This window comes from Parambassis ranga, chromosome 13 (assembly GCF_900634625.1).
Source record: "Parambassis ranga chromosome 13, fParRan2.1, whole genome shotgun sequence".
Taxonomy (NCBI): domain Eukaryota; kingdom Metazoa; phylum Chordata; class Actinopteri; family Ambassidae; genus Parambassis; species Parambassis ranga.
Window position 1 is genome coordinate 2,135,527 of NC_041033.1, and position 15,092 is coordinate 2,150,618.

The window sequence follows — 15,092 nt, forward strand, 5'->3', positions numbered from 1 at the left end:
TCATCATTAACCATCACTGGGAAAGAGCCACTTTTGGACTTTTAAATTACACCTGAACAGTGTGCAAACACAATCTAATTTCTATCTGTTTATTGTCGCTTTCAAACTACTGGTGATTGCAAGCAAAAGATATAAGTTGTCAACTCCAATGTGTTCGCGCTCATTTTGCCTGCAGATTCATTTTGTTTTCTTTTCCTGTGTTACCTTCCAAACCTTCCTTTATTCCCTCCTCAGCTTCATCTTTTCATTCAACTTTTAAATGGATTTCATCTTTTCTTTCCACCGCTATAATCATCCCAAAAAAAGCTTGCAACTTGTGAACTTGGGGAACACTAAATCCCCCCCCACCCCTCCTTCACCCTCTCCTCCACACACACACACAAACAGTGGCAGGGATCTTAGGCATTCACAGGCTGATGATTCCGATAATCCGAGTTCAAATACAATTCCTGGATCACAGGATTTAAATGACATTATATAGAAATTAGATTTCACATCTAGAGCAACTGAACCTCCCCCGATCCCATCTCTCTCTAATTACACTACTTTCTCTCCCCTGAATGTGCAGCACACTTCTTTCTTCTGCTCTCCTTTTTTTTGTTCATTCTGCTTGAATACAGACTGTGGATATTCTTTAGCTGCACAATGCATCTATTACAATACAAAGTAACCCAGGAGCTGCTATATATTCCCAGTGATGGCTCCCCTGTGAATTGGCAGTGTGTTTGATTCATGGTGGGCCGCGGTGTTACAGAAAGCGAGGGGAGCCTATCCAGGCGTCTACCTGTAACCGACGTGTGAATATTTACAGTTGTGCTGAATTCATTTTTTTAAAAGCAGCTTTGGAAAGTGTTTGAAGCTGGATGATATCACCGATATGACTTCTTCTGATTTCCCCAAAGTGATGCAGGTGGAGATGAATGCTGAGGTCATTTTTTGGTGGTACATTTACAGACATCAGGCGGTCTGCTCAACACACAACGCACAACATCAAGGTTTATAGGATGCCACTGTGTGTGTACAGTAAATCTACCAGGAAAGGACGTCTGCTCGCTGTGATGTCACCCTAAGGTTTCTGGAACTTTTTAAAAACCTTATCAGAACACACTATGATACAGAGCGACTGAAAAGCAGAAGAAAGGGCCAGTTAAAAGTTGTGAGATGTACAGTCAGTTCTTTAATTTTTAAAGCAGCGGACAAATATTAGAAAATTAGTGACTCAGACACAGTTTAGGAGTGCTTCAACTGCATAATCACAACTAACTACATAAACATTGTGCCAGACTATAAATAAAAATGGACAAACCACATATAATGCCATCTATAGGTTTCAAAAGGCCAAAACTGAAACTTGGTGTGGGGACTCCACCCTAACATCCCATTGCAGTGGAAGATTTCTCTAAGTGGTATGCTGCATGAATGAATGGATGAAGACCTGCATCACCCTGTTGGGCATACATTTGCTATAATAACTGGAAAACTGCACAACAGTCCCACTTACTACACCACAAAATCTGTAATTGTGTCAATCATTAACAAAACAATTTTAATACAAAACACATACTACCAGACTTCAGCAGCTTATCCTCTATAGCTTCAGTTGGTTCTTCAGAAATAATTGACCATAAAATGCCGCCATTACTGAGTAATTACCAGAACTGTCCTCTAAGTCATATACTGTAGGCTTTTAGTATTGAGAGCAAAGGTGTTTTTGCACCAGATCCTAAATGTGCTTATTGCTGCTGCAAAGTTGGACATTTTAACGGGGGTTACTCACTTTTAGGACCCCCCTCAAGTGGCCAGTTAAAGAAATGCAGATTTGCCGCTACTGTTTTAACTTCAGCCCTGGCGGTTTGCTGCTTGTTCCGACCCTATGATGACACCAGAATCACAGATCTGTCACTGATTGGTGAATATAACAACATGTATATAACAATATGTATGTTTAGTAGGTCGATGTTAAGGACAATAAAATAGCATGAATAAGTGCATTTCAAATCTCTATGGTAACCAAGAGAGCTGCAAGAGCAAGAGCTAGAGAAGTTGCAGATAAAATGAATTTCATTTGTCCTAAAACTAATTGTTAAAGTTTTTAAGCATATATTATTACATTCAGAAACAAACTGTCAACCAACATCCATCAAACTGCGCTGTTGTTGTTTGGAACCACAATGATGCTCAATACACACAAAGAAATTAAGAAAGAAGTATTTTAAAGTTTTATAATACTTATCCCCCGAATGCAATGTAAATGGTCGGATTTCATGATAAATATCATCCTTATAACATAAGTATGAGTCTGCGAGCCCTTGCCTTAGCCATCACCCACTCCTACACCAAGCCCCTATCCATCACAAACTATCACCCACTTTAGTGTTTGTCATAAGAGGGGCGCGGGACTGTGTACTGTGTGTGACCAGGCAGAGATGGGCCCAGATAAAAGGATTCTGCCAAGTCCTGATTAGATCTGCTCTCATGTTTGTCTTCCAGTATCAGGGATTACATGATTTATAGAGTGTGTTGAGGCTGTGTGTTGCGGGGTGTTAACTCTCCCACCTATGCCCCATAGGGGAGTGCATTCCAACAAACTTCATGCAAATCAAACTAACACCCTCTCTCTCTCTCTCTCTCACACACACACACACACACACATTAGTACATCCCTGCAGCATGTTTTAACTCTCTCCTCCCCAGCTGAAACACCTCGGGGTGACTCAGATAATTTTCTCCATTAATGAACTCCATGATTGCAAATAAGCAACAGCAAAGCAGCAGATCGATGAACTGCCAAGCGTGAGATTAATTTGCTTAATACAGGCCAATTTATTATATGTGGTGAGTTTCTGTGGATGGTGGAGGATGCCACATGTCTTCTGAAATACCATTTTCTGTGTGTGTGAGAGAACTTTTTGCAGACTCCTATGTTTGCTGTTAAATGGTCATTTCAGAGTTACTAACGATGATAGATAAACCTATGTTGTATAAATAAGTAACAAAAACTTTCAGTTGTCTTTCGTTAAAAGTGTCTATTGCAATATTCAGTTCTGCAACATACCAATATGTATTATAAAGTATCGTGCACAGTCCAGTCAGACATTCTGTAGTGTTCTGGTTGGTTTTCACAATCTTCCATGTTCGAAGTTTGAAAATGGATTTATTTCTGATATTTTTTAACTTGTGCACAGAAACTTAAAGGACCAGTGTGTAGGATGTGGAGCCATCAGGCTGTGAGGCAGAGCACTGCAACAAAACAAAGGTTGACTCTAGAACCAGTGTTTGATTGGTCCATTTAAGGGACATATGGACCCAAAGTAAACTCGTATAGCTAACTAGAACGAAAGCTAACAAGTTGCAATATATCACAGCAGTGAAAACATAATTACTAATCCACTCGTTTTCAAATATTGCACTGGCAAAGAATGTTTGTAATTTGTGTGCCTGTCAGAATTGTATGGGAATTTTTTAAAGAAATCCTTCATTTTTTAGTCATGGTATCATATGTTGCTACAAAGTGACTCGACCATATAAGTCCATAATGTGACCATATAAGTCCATAATACATTTGATGTATCCATCTGACGTCCAATAGCTTGCTGTGCTCCTTCTCCTCCTCTTCCTCCTCCTCCCTCAGGGCTCAGCTGGATGTCCTAAGCGGGGGGTCAAGGTGGGTCCTGTTCTCTGAAACTACTGCTGACCATCAGTCTGCCAAGCCTGGCTAATTTACAGCCAGCCCTCCTCCACCACCTTTACACTTCCAACCTCCGTCGAACACCGTCACCCCTCCCACCGCCACTCTTCCTCTGTGCACACACTCTCTCCTCTGCCCTCTCTCTATTTATCTCTATCTCTCTCTCTTTTTTTTCTCTGGCTGGGTGTGAAGATGCTAGCAACACGCTCCAGTGGAGACAAATCAGACCTTCCCGGCCATGTCATCGTAAAACATCCCCCAGGAAGGTTGCGACCTCCTCACCCTTTCAACTCGTCTGCAGGAACACCGAGTCAGGGGAGGAGGAGGAGGGTTCTCCATGCAGTGGCATAACTAACCCACTTGCGTTATCACAGAAGAGACAGGAAGTGATAGGAATGGAGACAGAGAGAGTTCAGTGAAATGCATGAGCAGGGATGGAAATATGACTAAATACCCTTGTAAATGCACTGCATGCAGAGCACAGGAGAAAATCAATGTAGCGGAAATGCCAATAAATATAGATGACTGTTCACTGGCACCTTGCTCCTGTACAGTATTTATGTCTGAGTTAAATGATTGCAGTGCTCCACACACACCAAGCGCAAGACCTTATAGCACGTGTGGAGATCCAAAAGCTTACTGTTAACCTTCTAGTTCATTTAAGTGTATACAGTCAATAATGATACTAAAAACTCATTAGCATCAGCCAATAATACATTTTGAATGTATAGTTAAAGGAACAGTTCTATATTTTGACTGGAGTCAGACTGCAGTTAGCTAAAAGTTTGCACAAAAGCTAGAAATGGGGAAACAGCTAGTGAGATGCTCCAAACATGAACTACTGACCACATGCAGTATCTTATTCATATAGTAATGTGTTTATGGCAGAATTGCATTGTGGTAACCTCAGCATGCTGACAAGACTACACAGCTGTCTGTGCTTGTATGCATACTTTGCAGGCAGCTGGATGCACAAACTCACACAAGTCCATCTTGCCAAGCTTCAAGCTATGTGTTTGCAGTTAAACTGTCAATGTTTTGGACCAATCAGCAGCCTCGGTGGAAGTGCTCTGTAATTAATGTGTTTATGTGTGATAATAGTCAATGGTGATGATAGCAAGAAGCGACTGTTTGCAGCTTATGCACATATTATATTTGCCAAGACAGCAAAAAAATCTGCTATACTCTGATTGGTCGAGATTCAAGTGTCCTTTTGAAAGTTTTTGTATTTCCAATATCTTAGGGCAGCTTCCTATTCCTAGCACATCTGGTTAGTCTCAAGCATTCAACAAAACAGAAACCCTGGAACTTTATGCTAAGCTAAGTTAACCACACCCTGACTCCTGCTCCATACTTTTAATGTTTGGACCTTTTAGGTACAACATCTATTCATCCATTTGGTATATATGCCTTATCCTGCACAGGGCTATTGGTGGGTATCCCTGGGATACACCCTGCACACATTGCTTGTGTATTGCAGTTACAGTTAATCTAATATTCATGTATTTGAACTGCAAGAGGAAGCCCAGCGGAAAGACAAACCCAGACCTTACTTGCTGTGAGTCAGTGCTAATCACTACATTATTAAAGATACATGATCCTTTGCTGGACAAAGGATAATGAAACACACAAGATGTGTTTGGACATCAATTAATCTAGAAGCAGACCGTTCATCACTATCTTCCTTTGTGATTTGAGTTATTCCAGAGAGGGAGTCTCTGTGATCATAGTCTGACTCTACCTATGTCTACAGCAGCATGATTTTCGGAGCTTTTTCCATCTCTCATCCTAACAGCTCAAGAGCCTGTAGTGTTTGTTTCCCAACAGTCGCTTTTCAAGCTGACATTTAACTGCCCATCTTGGTTCTACACTGCATCACTCTTCACTCCTGGAAAGATCACACTACCTTTGCTCAAATGCATACTTACACTCCATCTTTCTCTTTCTTTCTCTCTCTCTAACACACAACTTCATCCAGCGCCGACTCCCTGTTGCTCAGACCTGATGGAGCCATCAGCCAGAAGCCAAGCAGGGAACAGTTGTTCTCATGGTCTCATCCACACTGCAGAGCCTTGACATAGGGAGAGACAAACAATTTGGCCTCCCTCCCACAGTCACAGCTCTGGGAGCCAGCAGGGGAGGTGTGTGTGCGACAGAGAGAGAGGTCACTTGGTATAGGTGTCTTTCAGTCAGTGAAAAAGAAGATGAGATACATTAGTGTATGTGGAAAATGTCAGATACCAGCATAGGGGATCTATTTGCAGCAAAATACTTTGCTCCATGAATGTTAAGGCGGTTTGCTTTCAACAAGTGGGATATATTTTCACTGTATTCTTTGCATATAGACAGCCTCTTTTTTTTGTCCTTTCCTGAAATAGAAGGAAATGTGCATGCAGGTTGTTTGGCCAGCTTTGAATATTACCACAGGCATGGTAAGACCACCAGGCTTTTGACACAGGTCTAGGACAAAGGGAAATGGGGTCGTGTGGTGAAATGGTTAATGTGAATCTTAATAGAGGCGGAAATGTCATTATCTCCAAATCCGCTGAGCCCTCTCGACCGGGGGGTCGGGCCGTCGACGGCCACTTTACATCCCGAGCATGTCGGGCCGAGAGACCAGGGGCATGACTGCCAATCCCATCCGGAGGATTTGTGTCCTCCTCCACCAAATTCAGTAAGCGCATGCAGGCTCATAAAGGTGTTGAAAATTGAGGAATTTGTCTGTGAGACATGGCCAAAGTCAACGAGCTAGCTTTGCCTTTCAGCCACAGGCATGGGGGAAGGAGGTCAAGGTCTTGGCGAGCCACCTGAATCCTTCCACCTTCCTTCTCTTCCTCCTGCGTCCAGCAAAAGAAAAAAAAAAACAGGCCCGAGAAGAAGAAGAAGAAGAAGGCAGGCTGCCTTTAAATGAGATGAACACTGTCAGATTTACACACTGCCATGGTTTCCACCAACCCCTGATAATCCGTTCCCAGAAATAAATTGTCCCATTAAAATGAAATGTTGCCCATATAGGTTTAATAAATTGAAAACGCTTGTTTAAATCCTCGGTAATTTGGACGGAATCCCAAGCATGTAGCAAAGGCTGCAGCAAAATAAGATTATTTGCTGTGTATTATAATGTATGCAGCAGTTTTTATGCGACCAAACAGTGTCAGTGAACCCCCCGATGAAATGTGTGCTTATTTATATGCAGTTATTCAGGTATGCAGTAAATTCCAATTACTTCTTAAGATTTCTATTTAGCATGAGGGGGGAAATATGACAGGGAAGCTCTGTGTTTTGAGCGGCATTGTAAATCTCGTTAACTCTTTGCAGCATATAGCGAGGAATCTGCATTCGTGTCAGCGAGTGAACAGTGCATAAGATTTTAACAACTAGCTAATAGTCCTGTATGAGGCTGTGTTAGGGGAGGTTCAGCTAAATGTAAAGATTTCAAGGCTGATTCCAAAAAGACTGGATTGTAGGATGCTGCCTGGGATTTGTAACATTTTTAAATATGATGATTGTAATCTGACTGCCATCGAAACAACATTTAGTCCAAGATGGGATACTAAAACACCCCATTAAAAACTAAACTATAAAACATTTTTCATATTTAAAAACTGTCAAGATTACGTCTGCAAATGAGTTGATTAGTTAATATTATGTTCTAACAGCTGAACTGAATGTAATCTGTGTTTAATTTTTGGACTAATTCACAGTAAAAAACATTCCTTAATTCTTACCACAGTTTAGACACTTATTCAAGTGTTTTAGCATTTCCTCATGATTTAAAGAATAAAAGCATATTCTTAAGCACACAAAATGTGTCTGCTTTGGACTTATAAACAGGGAACAGACATGGATTTATGGATTTAACACAAGGCCAGCTCCAATATGTGTGTGTATGTGTAGCTATACTAAGGTGTTTGTCTTTTTTTTAACATTCAGTTGATGATGAAAAAAAACATAGATACAGGCAATATGTTTAAAATTAAATACTATATGATATTTTTATGCAAGTAAATATAATTCATTACATATTACCATTGCAAAATTGCAACAGAAACAGGATATTAATGACTTTATACAATGAATAGGAACTCTTATCCCAAACAGTTGTAGGGAGTCCCTTAGGGTAACTACAGGAGGTGGGTTCTGTACAATACAATGTCACTTGAAGCACAATAAAGCAGGGGTTTCACTGTGGTTCCTATTTTGCTCTGCATTCGTCCATTCATTTATCCATTCACAATAAATAGGGTGGGTGGAAGGTTGGGGGGGCTCTGCTCATTGGGTCTTGTAAAGACATGGACCGGCCCTGGAGTTTTAACAGAAACTGAAGGGTGTAATCTGCACTTCTAAATGCTCACTGCACTGACTACATCTTTGAAGAGGGAGAGGACAGAGTTTGTTCTTTGGCCCCTGTAAATACTGGGACCAACCTTGAGCAAAGGCCCTTACAGGCAACCAGGTCTAACTGAGATGTATGACTGCACTGCTGATTTGAGCTGCATGAGCTCCTGTTTACTGCTAAACGGGCTAAAGGTGTCAATCAGGAAAGGCAAATATGTGTGAATGTTCATTTGATTCATAAACAATGACGTCTTTTTTCTCATTATTGTTGTGCTCGTTTTTGTTTGTTGTCATTTATGCGTAAATGCTCCTTGTTTACATGTTTCCACCACACTAATGTACTTCAGAAAAGGCTAATGCTCTGTAATCATACAAAAATAAGTGATTCATAATTATACTAACTGTACGTCTGTGTTCAGCTGGGTGATGCCCGGATGCTTCTGTCGCCCCTAGTGCTCAGTCCCCCCCCCCCCCATGCTGGGCCCCCAGGGGCCTTAAATCCCCGCTGCTCTTCCCCGGCAGCTCCCCCTCTGACGTGCAGCATGCCGAGGCGAGCAGCGCTTTGCCTATGCATTAGCCATCCATTTCCAGCGGCTGACACCTCTCCAACATAAAACCGTAAGGCAGAGGTAAAATATCTCCCTCCTGGCGAAAATAAAGCTTTGTCTGCCTGCTGATCTATTGGATATAAAAATAAAGCCGCTGCTTTGATGCGGGCTTTACCTTATGCGCGCCTCTGCTTTTTGCGCACACAAAAGCTCCAATGAAGATGGATAGCGCGGGATAGGCCGCGGTGCGTCCAACACAGCAGCATCACTCACTCTACTTCTCCTCCTCCTTTCTCTCTTACTGGCTTTTTTTTTCACTCAGTCGAGGACTGGGCTCTTTGGTATTGATTATTGGATGTTGATAATTAAACAGGATTTAATCGAATTTGGAAAAGTTGCACGTGTCCACATAAAAAACAAAATAACCAAAGGCTTTTTGATTCTTGATTTAGGTAATTTTATTTTCTATTTTCTATTTGGGATAACACTTTACATTAATTTGTAGACAATGTATTTATTTTTATGCGTGTGTCCTTTTGGAGGATGAAGATTTGGCATGATTTCCCATACTGTACAGTCAACTCTGTGCGTAAAACTAGCAACAACAATAATAAGTGCACCAAAAATACATCTGACAAAAAGCTTAAATTTGAGGTTTTAGGGTTTCTTTACAGACCGTGGACATTTTTAAACATTTTTCCTAAAATCTAAAATCACAAAATTGCCATGAATTCTGATTGATTAATACATTAAACTATTGAGGTTGTGTGTATACCTGCTAATCTAAAGAACCCTTCAAGATTTATCCGGCCGCAGTAAAGGAGACTTTAAGTGTGTGTGTTTTGTGTGTAGTAATTAAATCACTTAAAATAGTTGCTATTAAAAACAAGTAGAATGTTTTTTTTTCTAATGTAGCCCGGAGCTGTAGCCTGGGAATTATAGGCATGGGCGCTCCTAGATATTCTCAGCCATGAAAAAAATCCTCATCTTCCCATCATTAAAAAAAGAGAGAGACAGACAACAGCATTAATATGGCTGCTGTATATTTTAATGCAGGTATCAGCAGTGGCCAGCTTTCCCTCTCTCCCTGCTTGCAGGCTTTTTCTTTTCCCCCCTATATATTTAGTGTAGAAATCCGCTGCGGTGGCTGCAGCAGCAGCAGCAGCTATCTGCCGCTCTGCAGCCATGCAGCTCGTCCCCTGAGCATTGGCCAGCGGGCGATAATATCTCAAAGGGAGTGGTTATCGCCACACATTATATTATAATCATTAGTGATCCCAGCCCTTTCACCCCGACTGCAGAATAAGCGCGGAGTACCATTAATCTAAACTAGGGGAACTGCTTTAGAGGCTGCTTCCCATCGTCTTTATGTGTGATCATTTCTCAGGGTCTGATTGCAGCTTTTTCTCTGAGATTTTTTTATTATTATTTTATTTTTTAGGATTTCTGTTAGGGGTGTGTTATCAACCTGATGAAACATGTGTGTGTGTAACTGGAAAGCCAGTGATATCAGTTCTTTATTTTGAATTCTTTTGTTGGATATAAATCACTTTGCTACCACAGGGAAAAAACAGGCCTATCCTGAGCATTCCTATAATTATGTATTTACTCACCCAACATATCCATAATAATTGGATCAATTCAGGGATATTGCCAGTCAAACTTAATTTGGAAATGAGACAGTAAAATAAAAATGTATCCACCACACCAAATATTACTGATAGGGAGTGGTGGGTTTCATTATTCTGGCATCAATAAATTAGAATTAGAGATAGAGTAATAATGTTGTAGCATTCCTAACAGTATCATCACCTAAGCTTTTTTCTTTACCCAGATGGAATTCGCCCCCTAGAGGAGTGTGCAGGACTCAGATTGTAGTGGTGGTGGCCTTGTTTCTGGGTGACCCCTGCGTCTCCCCGTATTCACTGATCTCCATGAGAGAGCGTGGCTGTTGGATGGTTCTGGAGGTCGGATTGTGAACCTCTGAATGCACCGGTTAATATGTGTGGATGTGTGAGGGAGGAGGAGGAGGAGGAGGAGTAGGAGGGGAGGGCGGGGGTTTGACTTGACTTGACTGAGAAGGGACAGCTGTAGGGAGATGATCTATAAATCCCATTGGATTTCTCTCAGCACAGGCCGGGACCGGAGTTGGGGAGTCTGGAAAAATGTTTGCACAGAGTTGCTGTTGGCTCAATAATCCACGTCGAGTTCACATCGGCATATGTTCTGCTGCTGATGTACAGGAGGAGGAAGAGGGGTGGGTCGATTGTGGGACTTTGCTTTGGTATTAGCTGCTGCAGGCTCCACGGTCATGTGGGTTATACCGCTACAGACCCCTTGTGTCTCCGTCTGATGGCCCTCTCGGCTGCGCGCCAGGATGGATAGATGTATAGATGGATATCCTAGGAGCGCGTGATAACGCGGTGAATAATGATTGGCAGGGTGGGAGGGAATGCAAGGTCAGGACAGGGCACCTCCCCTAAAAACTCCACTCCTAAATACGCAGTTTATGAATATGATGCAAAACTTTGCGTCAAAGGAGCGCGCTTTGAGGCAGTTTGCGCCACCATTTGGCGGACATGGAACGCTTCTGTGTACGCGCAATTGAAGAAGACAGTAACTTTTGATCACAGACATGAATTATGATTTTAAATTCGTTATTGGTAGAAATGGAGTGAAATTCAAATCCCTTTGGCAGGTGGACTTTTAGAAGAAAAAAAGAAACGAAATAATTTCAACCTTATTTCTCCTGGCCTTTAAATCTTTTCTTTTTCCAAAATATGCGCATTTTGCCAGAGATTCACCATGGAATAATTTCTCTTATTCCACGCGGGGAGGTTTTCTAAGTAGGAATAGAGATGAAAAATTATACAAATAATCTTAAGTGAGCCAGTTTCACACAACTGGTGCCATTTTTATTACAAAATAAACACATTCATGAGCCAGAATGATCGATGCCTCCGATTATGAATTATGAATGTCAATGTGTTCTTTCTGTAAAAATAAATAACTTTTTTTTCAGAAAGGTTTCAGCAGCAGAACAGAGCAGTGGACCGGTACCCCACCCTCCACACTCCACCTCCCCTTTTCCTGCTCAGTTGATCAAAGCTCCAGGCGGGGGTGATATTTCTCTCTGTGTTACCGGAGTCACCCCCTTCTGCAGCCTGGCTGTGAGGTCGCACAGCCTGGCTCTCACGGCCACCCCCGGTATCTGTCATTATCTCTGCCTCATACTTAACCACCTTTACCTCCCTACCCACGCACACACACACACACACAGTCTAATCACCTGCTCGAGTCAGTATTTAGCCTTTATTCCAAAGTCCTCATTCCTTCCTTTAGCCGTGCTCCCTCACACATTGTTGTAGTGACATTGTGTCTCTAAACTGAGCCTGAGGAGAGAGGGGAGACAAATAAACGTGTCATGATTAGAATTAATGATTGCATGCATCTTCACAGCCTCATTCATTATCTCAGATTAATTATCTCGCAGTGTACCAGTTCACTTGTCAGCACTTCATAAACCCCAAATCTCCTGGGCTGCTTTACAGCACCATGGCCCTGATACAAGAATATCCCCCTTTCTTATCGTTGGGCCTGTACTGTCCACAATTACACTTTGGAAAGCAAAAGAGGAGAAATGCCTTAAATAATAAAGTATATTTAGAGTTCATTGCCTGCTGTCTCCTCCCAAAAAAAAAAACAGTTTTGTTTCCAGCTTGAACACAGACAAATTCTAATTTACAACTTCTGCCTGCATCAGAATGAAAATATGGGTGAGAATAAAAATCTATTGCTACTGAAGGATTACAGTGGTAAGGTTAAAACCATTTTTGCATTTAATAGTGTATTTGCCTGGAGGGGAGTTGAGATATTTTTAAGCCTATAGCCCATATTTTGATTTCCTTCTATTCGTGGATTAATCTGCCTCCGTGAGCTGGCTTTTTCTCTCCCTCTCTCTGTGGCTTATTCTAAATCAGGCAGAGATTATCCCCACTGACAGACTATCAAGGCATCTTCTACACATGGAAATAACAACAACTTTTGTTGTTTACATGCTGCGTTTACAAGTTTGTGTGTTTGGTGGCGGAGAGAGTCGGGCCTTTTCAGACTGCAGGGATAAAAAAAGAAAGAAAGAGAGAAATAAAGTGAGTTTGTAGTCCAAAAGAAAACGCGATATTTCCATTGCTGATTGGCCTTCTGTGAAGAGCGGTTGCGCACAGTTGTCATGGAGCACAGTGACCCCTCTGCCTCTCTCTGATGGGAAACAGAACATGAAAGATGCTTAGATGAGGACAAACAGAAACAAAAAGTGTGCGTAAAAATAAAGGAGAAGTGCAGAAGGAGAGCAAAAGCACCGGGCTGTTTGGAGAAGGAAAAAAAGGGGATGGTGTGTCTGTTGTGAAGCCTTATCTCTCTTTTTCTTTAAGCCAGGAACACATGTCCTGTTGAAGGGGGCGCTCCCCAGACGCCGGGAGGGAGGCAGCTGGACGGGGACGGGCGTTTTGCATGAGAAGCAGCCCATATGCGAGAAGATGCTGCTGGAGAATAAATGTGGTGTCCCCGGATCGCCTTTTAGTGCGCAACTATTGAGCTTGATTCATTTTTAAAATACTAGCAAAGAATCATATTTTCCAACAAAGACAAAAAAACACATTTTACTGCAATAATATTTATTTAAAAATGTCTTACAGGCTGCAATAGTAAATAAACGTTTCATGGATCAATTTTAAAGCTTCCTTGTAAATGTAGATTTTAGTTAGAAAGTGGAACTAAACAAATTAGTTCAACAAGCTTTACATGTCAACTTTTCTATTTTCATTGAGTCACAAAAAGGAAGTGTTAGGCCTGTAAATCATCAACAACCTGATTGCTCTCTTTGAAGGGAAATGACTTAAGCTGGATCCATACTCCGCGAGACAAAGAGCGGAGAACGCGCTCCACGGGTGGTAAGAGATACAAAAAAAAGGTCTTTTCCGCACTGAGGTACCATACTCCGCGAGACGCGTGTGTGCAGAACTCCTCATACGGCCCGCCCACTAAACTATAAGGAAAGACTTTACTGAGTTTTTTAACACACCACAAGGACGTGTGCCATGGCAAGAGGGCATTATACAGAGAGGGTGCCCGCAACAGCGTGAGATGTCCGGCGATGAGTTGTGAAAATGCGACATTAAAAGTAACAATAGCAAAGATTCAGTGTTTGTGCCTTTATGACCACATTTGCACATCTACTGTGTTCCAATGTGCCTGCGATACTTCAAACTGTCCGGTGATGAGCTGTGAAGATGCGACATTAAAAGTAACAATAGCAAAGATATACAGACATTGTTAACGAGCCTATTATGCCCGGGTATGTAGGAGTATATAGAATGGTAATAACAGTCACCATCTGGTATGTGTGAACGGCTGTCTGGAGTTATTGGTGACAAATCACCCTGACTTGCCTTTCTTTCTTTCTTTTATTGCTCGTCATGCAAAACCAGTATGGTCTTATCTAAATCTGTTGAATCAGTGCTGTTTACACACCTACCTATATACCTGGAGAGGCTCTCGCGCTTCTCCACTTTCATCACACCCACAATAAATTCCGACCAATCACAGCATGGTTGCCGCACAGCCTTGAAAGACAAAGTTCGGCCCGGACCCTGTGCACAGGAGTGCGGATCAGCGGGCGGTCAGAGACAAAAAATGACGTCATTTTGTGGGCGTAACGTCTGCAGGGGGGGAAAATGTCTTTGTCTCGCGGAGTATGGATCCAGCTTAATAATCCAGGCTGTTAGGCTCATGGTGTTATTTACTTAAATTGAAGTGGATTGGACCTCCCTAATGAATCGTCAGAGGTGTCTGGGCCGCGAGCCCTTAGCTTGAGCCGCACGAGCTGTCAACTTTAGAGCCTCTCTGTCTTTCACTTCCACACTTCCTCTCCGTCACACCAAAGAAAAAAAACGTGCGCTACCGCTACACCGTCCCATCTCCAGAACCGACTCACCACCTGCTGCGTAATCAAACATTTAGATGGACTCGTGGTGCATTCAAATGCAAAACCGGCAGTTGAGCAATTATATCTGAACACACAGCTGGTTAAAATAATAAGAATGATGATGATAAAATGCTCCAATTATTCTTAAACAGCAAAACAAACGTGCTCAACTCGTGCGTCATTTTCTTGCGCAAAGTAACTTGAAATAAATAAACAGGGAGCGCGCCATGCAACATGCGCCTCCAGCCTCTTTATCCTGTATCTACCTGCTCAGATTCCTCCTTCATGTCCCCCTCATGCCCAGAAGACAATTTGCTCAGCAGCTGAAAAGTGGCGCCTCTCCCTCCGCGCTGCTCGCCCTCCGCCGCGGCTGCTTCCTCCAAACACATTCACCAACATATGACAGTTTGCAGGGAAATTCTTGACAATTGGTGTCTTGAGTGTGTGGCATAAATAGCAGGCAGAGCCCTCGCTGGGTTATGATGGGGCGGCTTGATGGCTGCTGGCATGGCGCTGCGCTGATTGGTCCGGCAGC